This window comes from Numenius arquata, chromosome 6 (assembly GCF_964106895.1).
Source record: "Numenius arquata chromosome 6, bNumArq3.hap1.1, whole genome shotgun sequence".
NCBI lineage: Eukaryota > Metazoa > Chordata > Aves > Charadriiformes > Scolopacidae > Numenius > Numenius arquata.
Genome location: NC_133581.1, coordinates 41,417,276 through 41,426,846, shown reverse-complemented (window position 1 = coordinate 41,426,846; position 9,571 = coordinate 41,417,276).

The following is a 9,571-nucleotide window of genomic DNA, read 5'->3' as shown; positions in this document are numbered from 1 at the left end:
GTTTGCGCCCGATCAGGGCTTGATTTCGGGCAGGGACCGGGGCGGGGGGGGCAGGTAGGGGCAGCCCCCGCTCGTTCCGCGGGGTGAGAGGGGGGCTGGAAGAGGCTGGGGGGGGGACACACACAGACCTTGGGGACGAGAGCTGTCACCCTCGTGGTGTTCTCTTATCACGAGTGGCGGTGTCGCTGCCTGCCCAGGATCTGTCGAGGCCGGCGGAGGCTTTGGGGCGGGGGGGGAGCGCTGAGAGGGGAGCGGAGGTGCAGAGGGAGTGGGGGGGGGAGGCCCCCGTTGTCAGCGCTCCCCGGCTCGGTCCCGGAGCCCAGGCGGGACTGACACAGCCACCGTCCCCTTTACCGCACCCCGGCATCACCCCCCGCCACCACCACCACCATTTTCGCAGGCGGAGGTGCGGGACCCCCCCCCCCGCCTCTGGCTGCAGCCTGTTGCAGAAGAGGCCCCGAACCCGCGTCGGGGTCCCGCAGACCCTCCCTGCCGTGCCGGGATGCACCGGCTCACCTCCGGCTCCCCGCCGGGGACGGTCACCCTGAGGCTGCCCGGCCAGTGCCACCCTGCCCGGTGTCCCCCCCCACTCCTGCCGTGTAGGGCTCCCCTGAGCTGGGGCTGGCACACCTTGGGGTGCAAAGATCGGCAGCGGCGCACATGGACCCGGCCCGTCGGCTGCCGCCCTTTCGAGGGCGAGGGGAGGGCGTTTCGTGGCCTCTCGCAGGTCTCCCCAGAGCAAACAGAGCTCTGCCCAAGCTGCCCCTCCTTCCTCCTGTCCGGTTACCTCCGCACAATGGGCGCAGTGTGTGCCTGCAGCTTCCTCTGCAAGAATTACAGTTGCATGGGCAGGCACTTTATCCTTCCTCATCTCTCCTCTTCTTCCCCCCCCGCCCTCCTCCCCAGCCCCGTTCCCCGGAGGGGTTTGTTTTCCAGCAGGCTGAGTTCAAAAAGGGCACGAGATACGGCTGGCAAACAGGCTGGTGCTGAACAGACCTTTTTAGGCAGAATCACATGGATTAGACCCAACTTTCCGTTCACATGCGGCGCTACCTGTGAGCTCCTCGGAAATTCCTGGTGGCTGAGCTGCTAGTCTAAGTACCAAGGTGGGTAAGGTAGCACCTGAAGTCCCTGGCAAGGGTCTGGAGAACAGCTTGCTGGGGGTAGGTGTGCGCTGCCGGTGGCTCTGGGGGCATATCCAGTGCAGACTGCCGGAGCTGCTCTCCTTCAAGGAGAGGCTCTGGCTCTGGCAGGCAGCAATCTGAGAGCCAGCTGCCTAGGAGACTGCCAAAGACACCTTGTCTTCAGCCAGAGGTGAAGCTTGATGCACAAAGTCCTTGGGCTACTCTGAGCAGCATAGCTAGACAGGGCAGCTCTGTCCCTGAGAGAGAGAAGCCGTTTGGCAGACGCTTCTTCTTCGTCCCTTGCCCCTGGCCTCCCTCCCACCCGCTGTCTGCCCTGTCCCCCTTTCTGTTCATCTCCCTCCTGCAGTGAGCGAGTTTGGAGGACAGTTTGAGTAGCATCACGCTGCCTTTTTATGGTAAATATGCTGCAAGGGAGTGCTGTAGGAGGGGTGGCTTCTCAGGACAGCAGTGAGCCCACGAGATTGGGCAAGACTTTAATTGCCTTGGCTTGTGGTGCCCGGGGAGAGGGGGGTAGGAGATGAAAGGCTGGGTTGAGGGGCTAGTTTCTCTCTCAACCGTACCCTGAAAGCTCTCTGAGCAGCAACTTTCTTAGCACTTACTGTCAGTCTGGGTGCCAAGGGCTCGTGCTTACTGGAAATCCACTGGCTGTAACTGAGGCCAAATAGTTCCTATGTTCTGATGATGAGAGGTGCAGGCTCAGCACTAATGGCAGGAAAAGAAGCAAACCAAAAAAAGCAAAGGCTCAGCCAGCCCATCAGTGGGTACAGCTTGCTTGGCTGCCAACGTCTCGCTCTTTGCTCAGGACCACGAGACCACGCCATTTCTGGGGAGCCTGACCCCAGGCAGAGCCCTGCTGTGGGTCTGAGGCAGCTCATCCTACGAATACACACGATATATGGATGCGTGGCTGTGTCTCGGGAGGTTGGTAGTTGTGGGGGAAGTGGATATGCTCCCCAGCCATGTTTTCCTGCTGTCCTTCCACCGCCAGGAGGGAAGGAGCCTGGCACTGTGAGGTCTGGGATGCGGATCTTTGCGGCTGTGGTTGGAAGGGAGCAGTCCTGGTGTGAGATGAGATGGCCTTTCTGGCTCTGTCTCCTTGGGGCATCCCTTCCTGCCCACACCGTGATGTGACTATCTATTTTCTTCACTTCTGGATGAGCTCAGCCAATCCTTTGGGGTAGCTAGGGATAAATTGTGACTTGCTCCAAATAACCTGTAGACAGAGGGAGTATTTTAGTCCCTGACACATGAGCCCTGCCTAGAATGGAAGGCCTGATGCACCGAGGGCATCTCACTGGAGGCCAGCACCTTTCAGGGGAGCTCCAAATCTCAGTCCAAACGAGGAGACAAGCACACCAAGCTCCGAGCATGGCATTGCTGCTGGTGGTAGCTTGCACCTCTGATCTCCAACAGCCCTCCAGGGACCTGGAAAGGCAGCAGCTGGCACAGGATGTTGGTGGTGTAGTCCTTGAGTTCCTGAAGTGTTGCTGACAGGTCTATTGCTTGAAGCGGTAGTCTGAAGGGAAGGGAAACCCAGGTCAAACAAGCTTAAGGGGCCTTTTAATGAGTGTTTTGACTTGAAGGCATTTGGTTGCTGTTCTCTGTCAGGGTGCCCCCTGCCCTTCTCTTCCCAGCTTAGCTGAGACTTGGCATCTCAGGAGAGAGACTCTTTTTTGGCTTCCCAGGAGGAACAACACGTCTGGCAATGTGTGCAGAGCCCTGCTGTGAGATAGTGACCGCCTCCTGCCTCCAGATGCCTTTTCCAGAAAGCCATTTAGAGCCCCAGGCTGTTACTTGGATAACTCCCTTCCCTGATTCATGAGCCATGTGCAGTCCCTCCTGTAATATCCCAAATCTGCCTGTGCTAAAGGCTGAGAGGGAGAGGCGATATCTTTTAATAACCGTGTGATGCAGTTGGAAAAAACTCTGGACATGCAGTTCTCCAGTGGCCTGGGTTGATGGAAACACTCCAAGGGAGAGATGCAGCCGGGCCCTGAGGGAGAGGGTGCTGCAACTGCTTGTGGTCTCTGATCTGCCCTTTCCCCCAGCCTCACCCAAGCTCCCCTGACCCCACCTGGAGAAGGCAAGCAGACCTGGAGGTGGGTCCCACGAGATCTTGCAGGCCCCATGCGCAGTGCTGTGTAAATAACTGCTGGTGGCTTGGGTTGTAAGCATCGGACACGGGCTCCAGCCTGGAGATGAGGCTCTTGCCACGTGCGCACGGCAGATCTGCTTTCCCGGTGATGCTGGTGGCTGTGCTGTGGCAGATCCCACTGGGCAGCGCTGCTGTGCATAGCAGGCACGTGCCTGGCTCTTCCCACTCAGCATTAGCTCTCCTGAAGGTGGATTTGGGTTTCCAGCTCTTTGCTATTGAAACTACTTGTTCTTCTGCTTCCTGTTCCAGGTGGGTGTCAGGGACTTGGCTCTTACCTGGTGAACTGGTCCCTGTAAAAGCAGGGCTCTGGTAGCACCAGAGGGAGGGTCATAACTGCAAAGGGGATGTGTGCCAGCCAGATGTGGCACCCTGGCTCGTACCCTGGTTCCACCTTCTCCAGAAGTATCCATCTTTGACATTCCCCCCTTAGACCTCTGAGGTGGGAGCTGGTACATCAGGATAAGTGGGGTGGGGATGATGGAGGGGATAGATGTCTGTTTACTGATGTGTGCCGCAGTGTCCATACGTACTGTCCCCTCTCACTGGCTGCCGCCTGCAGAAGTAATGTCAGGCTTTTTTGTTTGAGGAAGGTTTTGCTGAGCAGTTGTGCTGCTGTATTTCTTCGCTGGAACCGGTGGGTTTCGCCGTTGTGAAGTTTTTCTTATCTCCGGCCGTTGTTGGGATTGATGTTGTCTCCCTTGTTTCATATTGTGCTGTGCCAGGCTGACCTGGGGTTTGCTAAGCCTAGAGGGGTACAACGGGTGCTGTGGCAGGGCTGGTGCCCAGCACGCTTACTTCTCTGTTTGGGGTTTTAAAACAGGTGGGACAGACCAGAAAGGTGGGGTTTGTAGCTTTTACCTGCTTTGAGAGGTCTTGTTCCTCCTGCATCTTGGAGCAATGATGTGTGTGGATAGAGGGGCTTTAAATCAAAACTCCCATTTCCTCTCTGATTCCTTTGCCCCAACTTATTTGCGTGGCTCTGTGCTTCTTGGTTAGGCTTTCTCCAGGACTGCCCCGGGTATGTCGCAGGGGCTCAGGTTACTGGACATGATAGTTAATCCCTTCGTTGCCTCACAAGTTAAAGATTTGCTGCCGCTATCATGTTTGGGAGGGGACCAGGGAACTTCCATCCCTCCCCCAGCTCCTCGTCCTGCTGAAGAGTCAGCGTGAGGACTCGTGTGTGCTGCGATGGAGCACGGTGGCTGTGGCTTTGCCAGCACTTCTGGGGACACGTGTACGGTCCTCCTTGCGTGGGTGGGGAATGTGCTTCGGGACAGTGCAGCGATCTGGGACTAGGAACATGAGGCATGCGGATATTCTCCCATGGGCTGTCTGGGAAGCCTTGGGTGACACTGGGCTGCGCTCAGGAGAAAAGGGACAGGACCAAGGTGTGGGGTACTGCTGATTTATGGCACTCTTGGCTGTGCAGGGGCCTGTCCCCAGAGCTCTTGTAGGCAGTAGCTCTTCACGTGACTGTTTGTCTTTCGGGTTTCAGGTGACAGGAAGCTCCAAAACCCTCAAGTACAGCCAGGATGTGCTCTCTGCCCTTCAAGTTGAGAATCCCTGGTTAAAGGGTGGTCCTCACAGCACCACCAGGCCCTGCCAGCTTCTCCAGCTGTTCCCAGGTACCCCTGCAACATTGGCAGCCTCCAAAGGTCAGTTATCTTGCTTGTTAAGTAGCTGGTTTATATGTGCTCGCTCCCTTCCCATTTTAGTGCGCCTCTACCCAAATTGGTAAACCGGGGATGGCAGAAGGTCTTGGCTCTCTGGGTTTCCTCTCTACTGAGCAGGTGGATATTTGGGACCTGTGGGGAGGTTCTGGAGACAGCACTGGCAGTTATAAGCCCCTGTGACCCAGTTCTCTGGAGGGAAAGACCAGATTGCTTGCATGACTCCTTAGAACAAAGTGTGGTCCCATCTCCGTGGCTGTTTTAGTTGAGCTTCCCTTGAGCGTGCACGTCTGGATCCTTCTCCCCAAACTGCCCCAAAGTGGGCAGTAGGTGACTGGGACAAGCTCCCTGGGCCAGGGGAAATGTGAAGACCCCCTTTCTGAAGGCTGGGAGCTTGTGCTGGCATTGTTGTGCCCAAGCAGCTTCTTTTCCCTCTGTCCCATAAACCAAGTGTTTCTGTGGGGCCGCTGTTCTCAGTGGCTGCCTCTCTCTCCTCTGCCCCTCATTAGTGCAGGGCTTGGCATGCCAGCAGGAGGGAGCCTCAGAGTGTCTGCGCCTTGATCGGATTTGTCAAGGCTCCTTCCCTTTTCTTCCTGTTCATTGAGGGCTGAAACAAAGCAAACAGAAGAGAGGAATTCCAAAGAATGGGAGCGAGGGAAGAGAGGGGACGCTGGAGTGACAGGCTGCCCCTGCACACACGCACCCCCTCCCAGTCTAGGTCTGGTGGGGCAGAGGTGGAGACGCAGCATTTCGGGAGGCGAGGCATGCTTTTGGGTCAGAGGGCTCTTGTCCCCACTGCCGAGGTGGCTTCCCTGGCGAGGCTGTCCCTGCTGCCTGCTGAAGTGCCAGCAGCGAGGAGCGGAGACTCAGGCTCGCTGCCTCCTCCCGGCACAGACACGTGGGCCTGGGTGCAGCTGGAGGGAAAGGGGCCATTATTCAACTGCTTTGTTTGTCATGGACTGCGGTAAAAGGTTTCCCTCTTTACCTGTGCCAGGAAAGTTTCCCTTGCCAGGCAGCCCCGAACGAGCCTGGTGGAAAGCTGAATGTCCTGCCTGGGTGCCAGGGCAGCAAGGCACCGTCCCCTCCCCAGCGTGGAGCCAGATAAGTGCTTGAACAAGGGCATTCTGTGCAGACAGGTCTGGGAAGCGGAGAGGAGTGCAGCCTGGCACTCGTATCATTTCCCAGGAGGCCGGGGACTCGGGAGGGAAGTCACGGCCGGCCAGGTGAGGCTGCCACAGGTAACGCTTCGCTCTGTCTGATGGAGCCCTTTGCTCCCTCCTCTGCCAGGCCATCGCGCAGGTTCTTCTTCATCCTGCCCCCAGCCCTCCTATGGATTGGATCAGGGGAGGCAATAGGATGCTCAGCAGCCCTGGCGTAAAGCAATCGAGGTGAAACACATCCCTACCAATGACACCCGTTGCATTTAAGCCACAAGGAACAGCCTTTAAGCCACACTCTCCCTTTCCTTTCCTTCTTCCTCCTTGTTCTTCCCCTTCTGGCAATCTCTGCACTCTGTGGTTTAATTAGAGAGCAGAATGAAGTGCTTAGACTCCAAAATGTGCAGATTAGGGGGTTACTAATCCTCTTCCTCAACGGGTGCTCACATCCTGCCCAGTCTGTTATCGAGCTTCTGTCCCCAGAATGGAAACTCAGCCAAACTCAAGATCTCTACCTCTCCTCTTGCTGTGCAGAGGAGGAAGGGCGAGGGGGGACAGGAGAGCTGTGGGGGACAACAGAAGGGAGCGGTGGGCTTCCCAAATTCCCAAGGTGGCTTCATAGTCAGCATTGGCTGTCTTTGCTTCTTGTGTCCTGGCTGGTTTTGGTGCTCCAGGAGCAAGAAAGCAAGGGGTTTGTGTTTAGGTTTTGGGGTGTTTTTTCTCAAAGTGCTGTCTTCCTGTTCTAACACAAAAACTTTTCTGTCAGAGGAAGCAACTGCTTCCCTCTGTGTGTGTGTGTGTGTGAGTGCATGTGTGTTTATGTGCTGGGTGATTTTGTTCAGGTCTTCTGCCTTGCCTGTGCATACACAGCTCTCCCCATGTTCCCAACTGTCTCTCCTGCGTCCTGGTACCCAGCATACGCCCAAGTGAGCTGTGCTGCGGCACTGCTGAAAGCGCAGGGCTCCCTGCCGAGAGCGGGAGGCTGGTGCCTGCCAGTGCTGCTGGAGGTCGGTCACATCCTCATCTGCAGAGGCCGAGATCCCTTTGTAGGACATATGCCATCAGCATGAAGGGGAACGCGGAGTATTTGCTGTTCCAAATGGAGGCACCAGGAGGGAAGAGGGAGTAGGGAGGCTGGGTGCGGTGGGAAGGATAAGACTCTTCCTAGAGGCAGGAATGGAACTTGAGTCTGATGATCACGGGATGGGCTGAGCTCTTATGCCTCTGTGCCACTCCTGGTGCAGGCTGGGCGCTGCACAGAGGTTGCTGTGAGTTGCAGAAGACATGAGCTTTTGTCCTGAGCCACTCATCTGCCGCTTGGTTGAGTTGAGGTATGCTGTTTCTTCCCTGCCTTTGTCCTCTGGTGTACGAGTTCGGGGTTTAGCTCAGCAGTGTGAGAAGCCCCGGGGATGGGAACACAGGGAGCAGCAGGAGGGGGGGGAGTGCTGGGAATGGTCAGTAAGGAGTTTGGGTGTTGGGAGCATTCTCTTTTCCACCGCCTGGCTTTGGGAGCTGCCTCCCCTCTGGGATCCACTTCCCCTCCTTTTTTGCCCCCATCAGTCACTACCTCATTTCCAGTTTGCAAAATGCCCCATATGCTTTTGTGCAGGTAAGTTTGCAGTCTCTGAGCCCAGCCAGCAGCTCATCCTCCGTGGTGTTGTCAGAGCCTATTTGCTGCTACAGAGCAGCCTCTCTGTAGCTCAGGTATTGCTTCAGGACTTACAGAATGCCCAGGGTGCCCTGAGTGGACGGCACTACTGCTCCTTGGGCTTTTTAGAGCCTGCCCTGAGCGCTCCTGGCTCGCTATTTATAGTGCAGTTGTTCCATTCCTCTGTGGACGAGCTCTGCTTTCAGCCTTGCTGGGGCACTGAGGGCACCGGTGCCAGGAATAGCTCTGGGCAAGGAAGACACAGGAGTGGCTGCTGGAGCACAACTCCCAGTTTGGGCCAGTCCCTGGTGAAAGAGGCGCCAGGCTGCATCCTGGCTCTTGGCAAGCATTGGCCTCCTCTGCAGTGCAGCTGCTTTTCATGCAGGGGAAGCGAAGGGGACCCCTCACCTTGGCAGGTGCCCTGTGTCTGTGCCTGGCTTCCCTGTGCTGCCAGAGAAGAGTTCGGCCACAACTGGAATACTGTGTCCAGTTCTGGGCTCCCCAGTTTGCGAGAGACAGAGAACTACTGGAGAGAGTCCAGCGTAGGGCAACAAAGATGACTGAGGGATTGGAGCACCTCCCTTATGAGGAAAGGCTGAGAGAGCTGGGGGTCTTTAGCCTGGAGAAGAGAAGGCTGAGGGGAGACCTTATTAATGCTTACAAGTATCTAAAGGGTGGGTTGAAGGAGGATGGAGCCAGACTCTTTTCAGTGGTTCCCAGTGACAGGACGAGGGGCAGCAGGCACAAGCTGGAACACAGGAAGTTCCATTCAAATATGAGGAAAAAATTCCTTACAGTGAGGGTGACAGAGCCCTGGAACAGGCTGCCCAGGGAGGGTGTGGAGTCCCCTTCTCTGGAGATCTTCAAGACCTGCCTGGATGCAGTCCTGAGTGATGTGCTCTGGGCAATCCTGCTTTAGCAGGGGAGTTGGACTAGATGATCTCTAGAGGTCCCTTCCAACTCTGACAATTCCATGATTCCATGGTGTCCGGAAGAGTTGCTCCGGTGCCGGCTACCAGCGGGACTAGTGAGGGACCTTGATGTGATGTGCTTCTATTGCAGAGGGCAGTTTGCACGGGCAGCCCTGCCCCTTGCATGTCCTTCAAGCAGTGGCTGTGACCTCTTGGTTGTGTATCTTGAACCCCTGCCCGCTCGGGCGGGTGGATGCCTTTTCGGTGGGGCACCCTAGGCAGAGCAGCTCCGGCCCTTTGGCTCGTGATGCTCGCAGCCTGTCTGGAGAGCAGAGCTGAACAAATAATTAATTGCTTGATTTAGTGCTCAAACTGAAAAACCCCAACACAGCCGAGTTTGAGACACCCTTTATCTTTCCTTTTGAATGTAACGCAGCTCAGTTTCAAACAAAATAGTGCAAAATGAGACTTTTTGCTTGGAAAACAAAGGGGTTTGTTCTTGTCCAAAACTTGTCATGAAGTAGGAAATAGCTCTGAGCTGTCTGGAAACTGCAGTTTTCAATCAATAACTATTCAGCTGAAAACACTTGCCCAGCTCTGCCGGTGACAATGCACGGCAGGCACCTGGGGACCTGGCTGAGAGCCATGCCCCTGGCACCTTCCCAGAGGTGGCGGGGAGGTTGGTGTCGTGCCTCTTGAGGACTTTTCCGGGCAGAGTGCCGGTCGAGGGTTGTTGGAGTCCCATTACCTCCTTTTTTTTTTTTTTTTTTTTCTGCTGTAATTAACCTAATTAATTTTGCATGAAATGGTGCAGGCTCCACAAGCGTGTGTAGGGTTTAGGTCTGGTTCGATGTGCTGGGATATGGTCTCCCTTGTCCCACCGGG